The 15,809-nt window shown below is 43.5% G+C and overlaps 1 long non-coding RNA gene across 2 annotated transcripts in view; it reads left to right on the top strand.

Annotated features, from left to right (window-relative positions):
• Positions 1-3,100: 3,100 nt before the first annotated feature.
• The window catches only part of LOC110203383 (uncharacterized), a 258,087-nt gene continuing 245,378 nt past the window's right edge, over positions 3,101-15,809 (top strand). The window contains exons 1-2 of one of the 2 annotated variants that reach the window (XR_013483560.1): positions 3,101-3,682; positions 6,141-6,241. This is a non-coding gene — a long non-coding RNA (uncharacterized LOC110203383). The remainder of the gene's footprint in view (positions 3,683-6,140; positions 6,242-15,809) is intronic. The other variant, XR_002322952.2, reaches the window with a different exon arrangement.

Genomic DNA, 15,809 nt, shown 5'->3' on the forward strand with positions numbered 1-15,809 from the left:
GGAAACATAGGGCCATGGAACTGAAGTGACGTGTCCAAAACGGACACACAGGCAGAGTCTCTCACATGAGAGCTCAGCCGAATTCAGTATGGGAAATTTCTTTAGAAGCAAATGATTGACAAGCTCTTGCCAATGAGGCACCTACTGTGTGCCAGGCACTGTGCTGAGCACTTTACACATATCTCATTTGATCCTCAGAACAGCCCTGTAAGGTAGATGCTATTCTCAGTCCCATTTTACTGATGAGGAAACTGAGGTAGACAGACGTAAAGTCACTTGTCCAGGGTGACACAGCTGATAAGTGTCTGAGAATAGATTTGAACCCACAGCTTCCTGCCTCCATGCCTAGCCACTTCAGGGTCATAGATTTGGCCCAGTGCTCTCTTAGGAGATGCACCTTTGTCTTTATCTGCTGTTCTGAAGGGGGTAGCTAGTCAGGAGGACCTGAGTTCAAATCCAGCTTTACCCTGTTTGCCTCAGTTTCCTCCTCTGTAAAATGAGCTGGAGAAGGAAATGACAAACCACTCCAGTATCTGTGCCAAGAAAATCCCAAGTGGGGTCACAGAGAGTCGGACACGACTGAACAGTTACAGCAGCAACAAGGGCAGTTCTGCAGGAGCGCCCATTTAGCTTTACTTGAAAATATTGCTGGGACTAATGGGGCTTCATAGGAGAAAGCAACAGGTCCTTTACTCTGGGGGTTGAGGTGAAGGCCTGGAAGGGAAGGCCATGTGGTTTAAATGGACACTTTGAAGGGAGCTGGAGGCAGGGCCAGCAAGGGAAGGGGACCAGGCTAGTCTCCTGGGACTCACATGTCCAAAGTGGAGCTGGGAAAGGGTGGACATAACCGTCTCCAGATCGTCCCTTCCTTCAGCCATGGGTGGTTTCTTCAGCCCTGACTACATGCCAGGCTGTACGGAACAAGAAGTCTCTGATAGACCAAGACTCCTGTCTCCATCCTTCAGGCTAGCTTGGGAGATTCTAGATGAGACTGAACAGAGCTGCCTCAGCTCAGGGCTAATGGCAATTTGGGGATCAGACCTGCCTAGCTATTTTACAAAGAAGAGAAGGGGCTCTGGAAGGTCACATCTCCCTGCAGTCATGAATCAGGGGAAAACATTCAGTTAGAAAATGGTACCTGTGAGTTCAATGAGTCCAATCAAACCTATGCAATATTGCTTCTAACTGACAAACGCTGCCCCCTCCCCCTAAACCCTAAAGTCCTGAACCCCCAGTCCTCCCTCATCTCATCCCAGGAGGGCCCTTTCAGGTGCCGAAAAGCACTTTGAGTCCAACATTACATGAAATGCTTTGAAATGAAATGTTTCGATTAAAGCAGTTCTGGCTTATGTGGTTTTGCATCTGAATGTGTCCCAAAGAGGAGAGTGAAGCCATGGGTAAGGGGAAGCAATGCTTGCTTTTTTTATGCAGAATACTCAACAACCTAGGAAAATACCTTCAGCCGATTGAATGCCTTTCTGAGGGTAGAAAAGGTCAGGCTATTTATCAGAAAATATCATTTAAGGCACTAAGCAAAGAAAGAAAAGTATTCTGGGAGTAAATTGACATTACTCCAACAGCCTTAGATGCAAAGAAAAGTGGATGATTTCGGGCCACTGTGTATGAAAATCAAAGGGGAAGCAGGGCATACTGTCCCTCTGTAAGCAGGGGCAAGGGGACCTCAGTCAGTGCTGGCCTCTTAAAAATGTAACCTTCTTAGAAACTTGGAGTTTGTGGATTTACAATTACAGCCTTGTGGATGAAGGAAGAAATTTCTCTTCCATGCTTCAATCTAGAAAGCTGTGGCCCTCCATGAAGTGAGTCAGAGGATGGAGAGTGAGCAGCCTCAGTCATGCACAGAAATAGGAGACGTGCATCTGCATAACCTCACAATTTTCGCTTGCCATTCATTTTTATAAGGGAGAAATGCACAAAAGGAAACTTCACTTAGACATTCTGTCCAGGAAATGGGGCTGTCTGTAAAGTACACTGTCTCCTTTGGCCTGGGCTTAGTGTGCATGGTACCATTTCAGCTGCAGCTTTAGTCAAGATCACTAGCCACAATCCATGTGCAAGAGCATATGATGGATAGGAGGGTGAAAAGGGTTTAGGATAGGCTTGTCAGGAAGGGGAGGAAGGAAGGAAGGAAGGAAGGAAGGAAGGAAGGAAGGAAGGAAGGAAGGAAGGAAGGAAGGAAGGAAGGAAGGAAGGAAGGAAGGAAGGAAGGAAGGAAAGGGAGGGAGGGAGGGAAGAAATAAGTATTTATTAAGTGCTTACTGTGGGCACTCTAAGTGTTTTACAAACGTTATCTAATTTGATCCTCACAAGAACCCTAGGAGGTAGGTATTGTTATTATCCTCCTGAGAAAACTGAGGCAGACAGAGGTCAAGTGACCTGCCCAGGTTCTCTGGGTATCCTGCATGGTAACAGTGAAAGTAAGAACCAAGCGAACCTGGGGGTAGGGGTGGGGGTCAAGGCCATATACATTTGGCCAAGACAGCCTACGATTTCCACTGTAATAGGTAATTTCTCTGTTGCAGCCCAGGGGATAGTTCAGCTTAGACTCTGAAGTTAGCTCCTGGTTAGCTCGTGCCCACCTGCCTGTCCAGGGCTGGAGGCTGCAAGTAACGAAACGAAGGAATTGGGAGAAGATGGCAGAATAAGGCAGGAAATTACCGGCTCTCCCAAACATAGCTTACAATATTGCCTCAAATCAATATTAGAGTGGCAAAAAGAATTAAAAGTCTGGGTAAAGTAGTGATGCAATCATCCAGGCTAAGATAACACTGGAGTTTGTTAGGAAAGTTTTGACCTGGCCTGACTGAACTACAGACACGTGCAGGCAGATTCCACTGAGTCAACAAACAGTTGTGGGGGGGAGGGTGTTGGGAGGGGGGAGGTTGGATAGCAGCCCAGAAAAAGATTGCAGCGCTCTCTGCTGACGCCGGGCACTGACTGCCGTGGTCCTGGACTGTGGGTCAGAAGAGTGCCCTAGTAGAGGGGCGGGGCCCTGCTGGCTGGGGTCACTTCCGGAGAGCAGAGGCACTGGGTTGGTTTCAGTTCCGGGTCAGAGGGGATTGCTGGTGTTTGCGGCTGAGCAGGCTTTGCACGGAGCTGGAGCGAGTGCAAGCGGGGCTGGGGCCGGGGGGGAGGGGAAGCCCTGGTCGTGGCTCCGGGGCAGGGAAAAGTACCCGAGGGCAGACCCCCAGATAGAGCTCGGAGAATAACAGCCCCAGAACCCTGGAGCCTGAGACCTTATTCCCTATACCCTCAGTGCAGAGCCTGACCCTAAGACCGAGTTGAGAGTCAGGAAAGAAGCCATTGAAAAAAACCCAACAACAACAACAAAAAATAGAGTGTTCACAAACCTAAAGAGAGTGCTTGGAAGAGCTTAAAAAGGACTTTAAAAATCAAATAAGAGAGGTTGAGGAAAGATTGGGAAAAGAAATTAGTAATGCAGGAAAAGCAAGGAAATTATGAAAAGAAAGTCAACCAACTGAAAAAAAGGTCCCAAAACTTACTAAAGAAAATAACTCCTTAAAAATTAGAATTGAGAAAGGAGACGCTAATGACTTCATAAAGCATTACAAAGTAATAAAATCAAGAGAATGAAAAGAAGAGAATGTGAAATAAATATCTATTAGAAAAACTGACCTGGGAAAGCAGATTGCAGAGAGATAAGGTAAGATTTGTTGGACTGCCTGAAAGTTATGATTAAAAGAAAAAAAGAATCTGGACAAGAAATTATTAAAGAAACTTGTCCTGAAGTTCTAGAACTAGAAATTGAAAAAATCTACCAATCACCACCTGAAAGAGATGGAAGGTAATGAAAGGGAATCACATTCCAATTCTTTCTGGCGAAGTGGGTGAAAATCATTCTGAAAATGCCCTCCTTTCGAGTTTGCTCCTTTTCCATCTGCTGGAAAGGGAAGAGAGAGGAGTAAAATTCAGGATGGAGAGGGGAGGGCTCAGGATACGCTGGGGTGAAAGGGGGTCGTTTCTGTTCCGTGCCTTCCTGCTTGCTGCTTCTTTCACCTTTGATCTCTTCCTATCTGCTCCTCCAAACATGCCTGGGTTTGCCCCATCCTTTAAAAAATCCTTTACTTGATCCTATCCATTACCTCGAGTTGCCAAACTCCAAGAAAGAATTGCCCATTCTCTTACCTCTCATTCACTTCTCACTTCCCATTTCTCTTAATCACCTTCTAGACCTAGACCCTCTCTTGGTTTCTAGGGCTGCCATCTCTTCCTTTGCTGGATCATCGTCCATATCACACATGTGAACATGGCATTTTCCATGGTTCTCTCCAGGGCCCGTACCTCTCCATCTTCAGCTCTTATGGGTTCAGTCATCACCATTTCTATGCAGATGACTCCGAGGCCTATATACCTAGCCCTAATCTCTCTTCTGGGCTTCTATCCCATGTTACCAACTGCCTGCTCACTGTCTCTGCCTGATATTCAACATAACCAAAACGAAGCTCATTTTCACTTCCAAACCCATCCCTTCTCCCCCAGTTCCTTATTTCTGTGAATGGAGCCACGTTCCTTTCTCTCTCTCTCTCTCCCCGTCCCCCTCCCCTCCTTCTCTCTCCCTCCCCTCTCCCTCTCGCTCTTCCCCTCTCTCCCTGCTTTACTCCCTCACTCTCTCACTCCCATAGGCAATCAGTTGCAAGGTTTGGTCACCCCACCTCACAGCGTCTTTTGCATTTTTTCCTCTTTTCTTTAATCATAGCCTTTGCCATAGTTCAGGCTTTTCATTACCTCTTACCTGGATTATTGCAAAAACCTGCTAATTAATTTCCCAGTTTCATTACTCTTCAAAGCATCCTTCATGTTGCTGCCTAGTTGCTGTTCTTAAAACACAGATCTGCAGGCACGTAACACTCACTAGATGTGTGACTCTGGGCAAGTCATTTAACCCCAATTGCCTCACCAAAAAAAACAAAAGAAATGATGAGCTCAATGATTTGGGGGCAGCTAGGTGGCACAGTGGATAGAACTCTGACCTTGGAGTCTGGAGGACCTGAGTTCTAATCTGGCCTCAGACACTTGACACTTACTAGCTGTGTGACCCTGGGCAAGTCACTTAACCCCAATTGCCTCATTAAAAACAAACAAACAAACAAGAAACCAAAAAAAAAAAGCCACAGATCTGACCGTTCCACCTTGCCCTGCTCAAAAAAATATTCAGTGGATCCCTGTTGCCTCTGATGAGATACAGAATCCTCATTATCTCTTGTTAAAGCCTTGCATAATCTGAATCCCACCTACCTTTCTTGGTTTAATTCCTATTACTTCCTAAGTATAGTTTCTATTCTAATTAAACTGACATGCTGACAGTACCCCTTACGTATCATTCAAGCTCCAGATGCCATGCCTTTGTACAAGTGGGTCCTCATGTCTGTAAGTCACTCACTTCTCACCTCAGCTTCCTTACATGTGCAGTTTGGATGCCACCTCCTACATGAGGCCTTTTCTGCTACCAGAAATTGTTAGTGCTATGTCTCACTCTTAAAATTGCTTTGGTTTTACTCATTGGTATATATGCCATATGGCCTTCTCCCTTCCTCCCTCAACCTTCCTGGAAGGCGAGGACTCTTCCATTTTTCTTTTGAAACCACTGTCCCTTGTACACAATAGATGCTTGATTGTTAAATTTAATTGAGTTGAAACTATGGTTGGCCATATCATGAAGTAGAAAGAATGCTGGGCTTGGAACAGAGGACTGGGGTTCAAATTTTAGCTTGGCCCTTTGCTGTCTCTGTGACCTTGGTCAAGTCCCAGCCTCCCTGGTCCTCAGTTCTTCATCTGCCTCCTGCAGCTCTAAATCTATCAGTCAATGAGTCTATGATCATACGTATAATTATTCTGGATTTTCAGGGGGCGTGTGTGTGTATGTATGTTCTGGGTTCATACAATTGTCCTGGATTTTAAGACAAGGGGATGACAGTAATGATTATGATAACAGTCATGGCCTCTATCAGAGGCAAGACTTGAGGCCAGTTCTGCCTGCCTCCAATGCTGAGCCTCTATCCTCCAGGACACAGCCTCACATTTAGCTTAATGAAAGGACTTGCAAGAAAGATGCAAATGATCAGTCAGCTAACAAGATTTATTATGTCTATGCTTTATGTCAGGTGAGAGACCAGACCCTTGAGATGCAAAGACACAAAAGAAACGGTTCCTGCCCTCAATGAGCTTACAGTGGAAAGAGCACAGGATTTGGAGGGATTCAAATGTGAGTGCTGATACTACCTGTGTGACTTGGCCGTGTCCCTTCCCCTCTTTGGGCCTCAGTTTCCCCCTCTGTAAAGAAGAGGATTGTACTGAATGATCTCTGAGTTCCCTACCAGTTGGAAACCTGTGGAATTTGCATTTGCAGTGAATTCCTTTTCTCCCTTTTGAAGCTTTTTCTTCTTTTAGCAATTTCATCTGAGTGAGCACCAAGGTGATATCACAAAACCTAAAGAAGAAAGAACTAAAGACCCTTTTTTAATTGCGTTCGAGGGAAAAAATGAGCAGATGAGCTTTGAGAACATCCCCTCCCATTACATTGTCCAGGGAAAGCACCTATAACCTCTAACTGCAAGAAACAAGGTCCCCTAATAGCATGGAGTGAGTGAGCGCCTCTGTGCGACAGCATCATATTAAGGAGAAATTTGTGGGTGAAAGGCAGCAGGGAGAAAGCCATTGTTGCTAATGACTGGTTGATTAATTTTCCACTTATCTATTCTTTGTGGATTACTGGCAACGAAACTTAGTAAGCCCAATAGAAATGTTAGCCTGATGTGGAAAAAAAAATAGAGGCTTTGTATACCAAGCCTATGAATCCCATCTACCCCCATCACCTCCCAAAATTACGAGGAAGGTTAGGTGAGGAAAAGGGCAAGCCAGCCCTGCCAGTGGCAAGCAGCACTTGTCATTGGGGTACATGAGTAGCTGGTGGGAAGGGGAGGGGGAGAATAGAATTGGAGGCTGGGTTGGATGTCAGTAACTGGTCAGAATTAGCTGCAAATTGAGTTTTGAAGTCTGAGTAAAGCAATAGAAAGGTGATGAATCTCTTTATTCGACTGAATACAGGGGCTGGAAGAGGTCATAGACATCACTCTCCATCACAGTGCCCTTTCTGTCTGACTCCAGAGGGATTGTACAGCAACTCTGAGCCCCCAAGAAGGAAACTCTGCTCTCGTTTACTGCATTCTCTCATTTCACTTTAGTGGAAAGAAAAACAAATTAGTCAAACTGCAGCCCGAGAAAAGCTGTTTGCTTGATTGAATTTTTTACTTTTCATAAAGATACGTAGGCGAGGGATAGACAAAACTTTAATTCTGCAAAAGAAAAGACCTTTCATGTGTGCAAATTGGATGTAATTAGTCCACAAGAAAAGGGGGAAAAGGGATTCTTCTAAAATCTTAAAGCAATATTATCCATTATGCCTTTCTCACCCCACCATAAAATTTCTATTTGAAGGCAATAACCATCCCATATATCTTGTAGGATAGCAATCTGTTCTTTCTAATCACGACCTAAGGAATGTGCCAGGGATGATCTGGGGATGATAGTCAGCTATCCCCATACAGAAGATGTGTAGTCAAAGCCCTTCCCAGTACAGGAATTCCCTTTACAATATCTCAGACAAGGTGGGGGGAGGGATATCCAACCATTGCCAAAATCCCTTTGCTACAGAGCTATGATTGGACATTTTGGTGCCTGGGCCAGACAGTCATAGAGTCAGTCCATCAAATCAACGTTTAAAGAAACAAATTATGGGGTTTTTTTTGAGGGGGTAAGGAGAGCAACCTCAGGACACTGGTCCATGAGAGGGAGAAAGAGGTTCTTTTAGGAGAGGATTCGGGAGGGAGAGCAGGCTACAGAAGTCCTCACCTGGGGGACTGCTTCTAGAGGAACAAGTGTGCCATCACACAGCTTCCTACATGAACCAATGAGTCTTGGTATCTAGCTGCAAACCTCAGCCATTTCTAAGGTGATGAATGAGGGCAGGTGCCAACAGATAGATGCTAGGGCAAAGCTCCATTCATTCCACACTAGTCACAGATATGCTTTGCAAGAAAGAGCACTGCATTTTCTGACAGTTCCAGTTGCTATATGGGTCTTCCTTACTTTGAGCTAAAGTCTACTCCCCTATATTTTCTACACATTGACCCTAGTTCTCTGAAGCCACAAGATTCTTCCATGTGGCTTCCCTTTTAGAGATTCCACGTGACTTGCCTTCACGTCCTCTCATCATCCTGGTTGCCTTCCTTTAGACAAACTCAGTTTGCCAATGTCAGTCGTAAAATGGGAAGCATCATGGGGGTAGTTTTGGATTTGGAGTCAGAAGATCTGGGTTTGTGCCTAACCTTTAACATTTGCTCATTGTCTTGGGCAAGTCACTTAACTGCTGTGAGCCTCAGTTTACTCAGATGTGAAAGAAGGCTAATAATGCTTCACATAATTGTGAGGAGGAAAAGAGATAACATTATATAAATAAAGTGCTTTGAAAAATGTAAGACTCCAAAAAATTCCAGATTTTATCATTACGAACAACAACAATAATCATTATCATCAGAAAATATATACCTAAATGTGGTCCTACCAGCTTAGAGCAGCATGGGAATACTACCTCCCTTCGGCTGGTTGCTATTATGGAGGCCACATCACACTGTTGACTCACATTGATCTTATATTTAATGAAAAACTCCCATGGATTTACACATGAACTTTTGTCTAGCCATGTCCAAATCTCTCATCCTGTGCTTGTACAGTTGATTTTTGGAGGCCAAGTACAAGCCTTGGGTTTGGTTCAATTAAATTTCACTGTGTTCTGGTTGACTATTCCAGCCTCTCGTCATAGTTTTAGATGTCAATTCTGTACACATAGCTTCATGGTATCCACAAAGTTGATGAGCTTGCCACCTATGCCACCATTTAATAGGTTGACCAGGATATGGACAAAGACAGAGCCCTGTGGCATTCAATAAACCAGTTAACAAGAATTTATTCAACATCTAGGATGCATCAGGCATTAGAGATACAAATGGAAAACAAAAAGCCCATGCCCTCAAGGAGCTTACATTCAGCTAGAACTCACACTCTTTCCAAGTTGACATTGAGCTACCAACCACATCTTTTTCATGGAGAAGCTCAGTCTTCTGTATGTTTCTCATGGTGTTGTCCCTAATTAGATCATGGGGGGACTTTGTCAAATATCTTGATGAAATCAAGAGAAAGACTATGTTTATGAGATTCCCTTTACCTACAGGCTGAATAACCTTCTCAAACAAGGAAATGAGATAAACTACATGACTTGTTCTTCCTGAATTCTGGCTCCTTGAGATTTCCTCTCCAGATTTTGCCACGTTGTTTCAGCTGCCTTCTCTCTCCATCCCTGTATCTCCCTTCTTTCCTTGGTGAATTCTTCCCATAACCTCTATTTTGACTAACCCATCCTTCATTCTTTGGACTTCCCCCAAAAGGGTACTCACCCCCACCTTTTCAGCTCCCTTTCATGTGTTGTCTTTCCCATTAGAATTTAAACTACTTGAAGGCAAGGGCTGTCCTTGTTTTGCCTGTATTTGTATCCCCAGCACTTAGCACAGCGCCTGACACCTAGTAAACATTTAATAAGTGCTTGTTGACTTGATTACCCCTTCCTTTTCTGCTCGAAATTTATCTGTTTAATGATCTACTCTAAAATTTTGCCATCTATGTTTTCCAGAATTTATTTTTTTCCCTTTTTCAGTATCAAGAAAACAGTTGCCCATCTTTAGCTCTGTGGCATATATCCTTTTCTCTAACCTTTCTCTAAGGTTTTTCAAAGATTACTAATGATCATTCAACTGTAAGGGTTTTTTTAAGCCCTCTGAAATTTAATCTCAACAGTCTGAAGATCTGAACTTCATTGAAAATGGCAGACTGCCCTCTTGTTGCCATCTTGCTTTTCTTCTATTTCATTTCCTTCTTAACCTTTCCCATTTTGTAGTTTGAAACTCAGCCTCCATGATAGAGAACAGAGAAGCAAAATGTGAATGGACTTATTTTACTTTTGCCCTGTTACCTATTAACACAATACCATTTGTTTGCCCCAAATGGTGGGTCTTTTCCTTCTTTCTTTCCTTCTTTATGGATATATACATATATACTTTATTAATTTGTTATATTATATATAACATTTATCAGCATTTATTATGTACCAGGTACTGTGCTAAGTGCTAATAGTACAAATACAAGCAAAAAATATGTTCCCTGTCCTCAAGGATCTTACATTCTAATGGGCTAAGAAATTCCCCTGTTAGGAAATAGGAAAGGGAAGTAGTAGAGAGGGAAGAGGGGAAAGGGGAAAGGCACCTCTCTGGGGGCAAGGCTAGTAGGGAGGAGGTGGAAAAGTCTAGAGAGTTAGGAATGGAGCCAGGAAAGAAATGACCATGGGTAGCCTAGATACTTCATTAAATGGTTGTCTGGGCCAGGAACTGATCAATTAGAGGACAGGATCACAGGAGCAAAGGTATCACCCGTGTGAGAAAACTTCTAGTTAGGAGGTAGAAAAATACACAAGATTAGGAGTGGAGTTGGGAGAGGAGAATCCTTGTTCTTCTTGGCTCCAGACATAACTAAAGAAGACTCTTTGTGGTCTGTTAGCACTCAGTTCATTTTTGGTCTTTTTTCTTCCTGTCAGTATTTCTTTACAAGGCGCAACTTTTCTTTGGTATGAACTCCTCCTTCCTACTTTTTGGATATGCCAGTGAAAAAAATCTTAGCGTTCTCTCTCTCTCTCTCTCTCTCTCTCTCTCTCTCTCTCTCTCTCTCTCTCTCCCTCCCTCCCTCCCTCCCTCCCTCCCTCCCTCTCTCCATGAGGTCATATCCCTCTCTTGAGATGTTCCCTCCTTTTTTTCCATTGAGGTGCTTTATGATTGTATCATCAGAATTTTGGTGAGAGCCTTTCCATACCTTTTGATCCATTTCCCCTTTTAGAATCTCTGGCTATTGGATTATACCTTTTTTTTCTCTGAACTTCTTGACATTTGCTTTTCCAAAGTCTGAGGCAGCATTTCCCAAAGTATGTCCTGGGGATCCTTGCTATTCTGTGATATGAATAAAGGTTCTACAAAAAAATGGTGTTAGAGTATTATATGTAAAATTCTAAAAGTATTGAAATACTTATTCCATCTTCCTCCAATCTCCTTTTATTCTGAGTATAATATGTATTTTCAAAATCCTCCTAGCTATTTCAAACTCCAAAAGTGTTTTATGGCTACATGAGTTTGGGTAACATGGGATTAGTGGACTTTTGACTGTGTCTAACATTCTTATTCTTGGATATTATGAACTCTGAAATAACAAGGTGACTTTCTGTCCAAGTTCCTGTTGCTTCTCCACCTATCAGTTCTTCATCGGTGGTCAGAATTACACCCAGAGTAGCAGTTCCTCTTATTGCTTCCTCAGCCATGTGAGAAATGAAATTGCCATCCAGATAAGCTTTTGTAAGATGGTCTTCTTTTTTGCAGAATGAGATATCTAGTGCATATCCAGACAAATGAAATTCCCCATCACTATTCATCTTGCCTATGCACTAGTTTTGTAAGCTGTATTCAGAAAAGCATCATCCGTATTCTCTGTCTGACCAAGCTGTCCCATAGCATATTCCCACAATCAATCTCACCTCTGTTCCTTCCTACATTCTTCCTCAGCTTCCACTAAAATCTTCCTTGTATGCTTCAGTGTGGTATAGAGTTATTCATGGGTTCTTGAAGGCCATGCCAATGGAGCATAGTGTTGACAGGTCCTAACTGTGTTGATAAGGTGTGGAGTCCAGGTTGGTGGCAGAACACATGTTGCTAAGTTGAAGGCCAGCCTGAGCTCATAACCAGAAGGCTGGCCCTGAGGTAATAATGATTTTTCAGCCACAACAACTTATGAATGTTCTCTGTTACAGCGTGCAAAGGTTGTGATCTCTGCTCATAAAGGCAAAATGCACGCTGGGACCCTTGAAATCAAAGGTATAAAGGAAGCCTTAAACTATTCAGCATCTTTCCACTTGGCTTCCTCCCCTTCAGTTAATGTGTTAACCTTTCTGAAGTGGTGATGTTCTAGCGCCCTCACAGCAGATTGGTGCCCCCCGCTGTGGCATTTTAGTCATGACTCTCCTCCCTCTTCCAAGTCTGACATCACATTTGCTGCCTTACGCTAAAACGGCACCATCACTTTGTTGATTCCTTATGCATTTATTAATAGACAGTTGAGGACAGAAGGAATGTTCTTACTTATCTTCCCGGTTATTTTTTTTCCAGAAAATTCGTGGGCATTTCTTCCATTATCATCCTTATTTCTGTGTTATGCCTTTTTTCTCCTTGCTATCAGGTTTTACAATTTTAGCTGGTATTTTTTTTTTTGGTCAAAACACAACTTTGTTCCCTCTTGATCAGGTCACTGTTTCTGCTACTAAGAATGGCCTTCCTGGTCTTCATGAAATGCACCCTGGTGCTTAGCTGCCATTTCATTTCATCAGTGGCATGGCTATCCCTAGGGGAGAAGAGGTGATGCAGTGGATTGAAAAAAGTACTGTACTTGGAGTCAGAAGACTTGGTTAAGAATCCTGCTTCTAACAATCATGGGCTGTTTCCATCTGGGACAAGCCAATTCCTTCCCAGAACCTCAGCTTCTTCATTTCTAAAATGAGGATAATTTTCATGGGTACAATCAATCCTCAACATTTGCGCATTTAATTTTTCATGACTTCAAGTGTTCACATGATTTTACTAGTAGCCTCATTTTTTTGGGGGGGGGCAAGGCAATTGGGGTTAAGTGACTTGCCCAGGGTCACACAGCTAGTGAGTTTCAAGTGTCTGAGGTCACATTTGAACTCAAGTCCTCCTGTCTCCAGGGATAGTTCTCTATTCACTGCGCCACCTAGCTGCCCCTAGTAGCTTCATTTTCCCTTTCACGTTGATAACTGCACAGGTTCTCAGCTATCTGCAGTAAAGGAAAAAAAATGAGAGGCACAATGCATGCAAGTTTGTGGAGTGGCTGGTATCTTCCTAGGCACTTCATCAGTCTTGTTCCCCTACCTTTGTAGGATAAAGAGTTCCCCTTGCATTCATTGCATATTTTCATTGTTTGCCTTTCAAACTCAAGTTTTGTGTTGCATTTATGCCCCCAAAGCCGAGTGCCCAAGTGTGCAAAGTCAGTAATGCTGCTTAGTGAGAAAATAAAGGTGTTAAGGAAACTTTGCACAGGAATGTCTGCAGCTGCTGTTGTCCACGAGTTTGGTGTTAGATTTATTATATCCACAAAAAGGAAGAAAGTATTAGCAAGAAAAAAAAGGTTCACCTGTTAACTAGTTTTATTTTGTGTACTGTATTTTTATGGGTTCTTTCATGGTTACTGTGTTAGGAAAAGTGCATATTATCAGAATTAATGTTTTGTTGTAAGGAATCGTGTGCAGAAAAGTATATTTTCAGTAATCTCCAGTGAAAGATTGCAGTTTTTAGTGGTCACGGGAACTACCCCTCTATTTACCATAGGTTCACTATATGAACATTCCCATTTTTTTAATTTCATGTCTTTTTTTTTGGCTAGGCAGTGGGGTTAAGTGACTTGCCAGGGTCACACAGCTAGTATGTGTCAACTATCTGAGGCCGGATTTGAACTCAGGTCCTCCTGAATCCAGGGCCGGTGCTCTATCCACTCATGTCATTTTCTAAGAATGTTACCCCCATGAAAATTGAAGATCGATTGTGCTTACCTCACTAGTTTGTTGTAGGGAAGGTCCTCTGTAATCCTGAAAGTGCCAGAGAAATGAGCATTGTTCTTATTTACACAGAAGGGACATTGCTGAAGTGTGGATTTGCATGGTTCTTGGTGTCACCTCCTGTTCTGCAAAGGTTCAGCAGGAGGAAGTGGGGTTTCCAAGGAAAAATTTGGAACTGTGCTGGCAGGTATTGGAGATGGGCCAGGCCTCGGGGCTTAAGTACACTAGTTACTTGACTTCCTTCTTAATGGTGCTATAGGATACTGGTTAGATTTGGTTCAATTAAAATCCTTCCTAGGGCTCTTATCTGTCTTGACAGAAATGGATCACCCTGGGTCAAAAGGAGTATTCAATTAGAGTCAAGGAAAACTGAACTGAATTCTCCTCTATCCACCCCCACACCTTGAATGGCACCCAAGATCATGTCCTGGTTTGACTTGCTTGGCTATATATTCCCAGAGGATTTCTAGAGAAGAGATCCCATTCCCTGAGCATGTAAATTTTAAAATTTACTAAGCACTTTCCTCTAGTCTCTGCCCCAAGACTCATCAAGACCAAACTTGGAGGTAAAACAGGAAGATAAAGCAGCCCTCGGTCGGGTAGAGGGATGGAGGAAGCAGGACTGAGATACAGACCCAGAATGTGGCAATTGGAACTTCTGTCTCATACCCTGCTCTTGACCACCACACCCTTCTCTTACAATCCAAGTCCACAATTTCCCATAAAAAATTATACAGTAGAGGCCATGTCTAGTCATCAGGCTTCCCACGAACCTCTTCTGATACGAGGTGGATCCTGCCAGCTTCCCCAGTAGAATGCAACCTCCTTGAGGACAGGGCTATGTGCATCTCCCCCCTGGTCTAACGTACTGGGTGCCTTGCTCCTTATTAAGAGCTTCTTGCATTGAATCTCTGAGTTCCTGTCCTTTGGAGATTCTCTGATTCTACCCAAGCATAAGGTTAGCATTTCAGCTTCAGCAGATATGTCTGGTGCCTACTAAGGGCAGAGCATTGTGCTGGACCCTGTGAGAAATACAGAGGGTAAACAAGATATACCTTTACCCCATGGAGCTCATAATTAAGTAGGTAGGGGATACAACACAGAAACACACACAGGGTACACAAAAAGTGCATGAGAGAGTTAAACCGTATTCTATATGAGTTCTAAACAGGGAAAGATGAGTATGACTGACTTCAGGAATCTGGGTAGGCTTCATGGAGGAGGTGACATTTGAATTGAGGAAGAGATGAACCAGTAAAGAAGGTAGAATATAGGAACAGGAAGCAGCAGGAGCAAGGGGGTGAAGGCCAGAAGTGACAACAGATGGTGAGTAGGTAAGGTGAGACAGGTGAGGATGGGGGTGAGTAGGCCAGTTTGGCAGAATCACAGTGGGAATGAAGGAGACTGATATGAGATAAGACTGGAAAGGAGATAGAGTACCAGAGTGTAGACAGCTAGAAAGTTAGTGCTTCTGTCTCAAGCTGGGCTGGCCACTACAGTTGTATTTCTGAACAGAAAGTTTGGACGATGATAAGAACCCCTTAGGCTTTAGAATTACCTACGGTTCTGGAAGGTCTTTGGTATTGGAGAGTCCATTGTAAAAAATATAAATATTCCCTGGGAAGAGTGATGCCTTAAGTCTTATCGGCTAAAACTTTAGCCAGGAAGGCCCTTCTGGAGAATGCTGTGGTTATTGTTCTTCCTGTTGCCTGGGAAAAGCTATGGTATAGGTGTGTGTTGAGGGGAGGAGCAGAGGTTCCAAGACCCTGTCCAGGGCATGAGGTGCTGAAAGGGAAGGAGCAGCCCATCACTTGCCTGAGAGTGGACCTTCTTGTGGGGTTTTTAACTAAGAAAAAAGGATACTCCCTCCCACCTCTTTTTACCACATTTTTTCAAAGATACCTCTTGGAGGTTAATGCTCTCCCACCTCCACCTCCTAAGTACTTTGCATCCATTTTCTATAGATTTTGTGCTGCTCTATCTGCATACATGTTATTTTCCACAAGTAAAATGGGATATCCTTGAGAGCAGGGACCATGTTTTTTGTTTGACTATCCCT

Source organism: Phascolarctos cinereus, unplaced genomic scaffold (assembly GCF_003287225.1).
Source record: "Phascolarctos cinereus isolate Bilbo 61053 unplaced genomic scaffold, phaCin_HiC Scaffold_8;HRSCAF=390, whole genome shotgun sequence".
Taxonomy (NCBI): Eukaryota; Metazoa; Chordata; class Mammalia; order Diprotodontia; family Phascolarctidae; genus Phascolarctos; species Phascolarctos cinereus.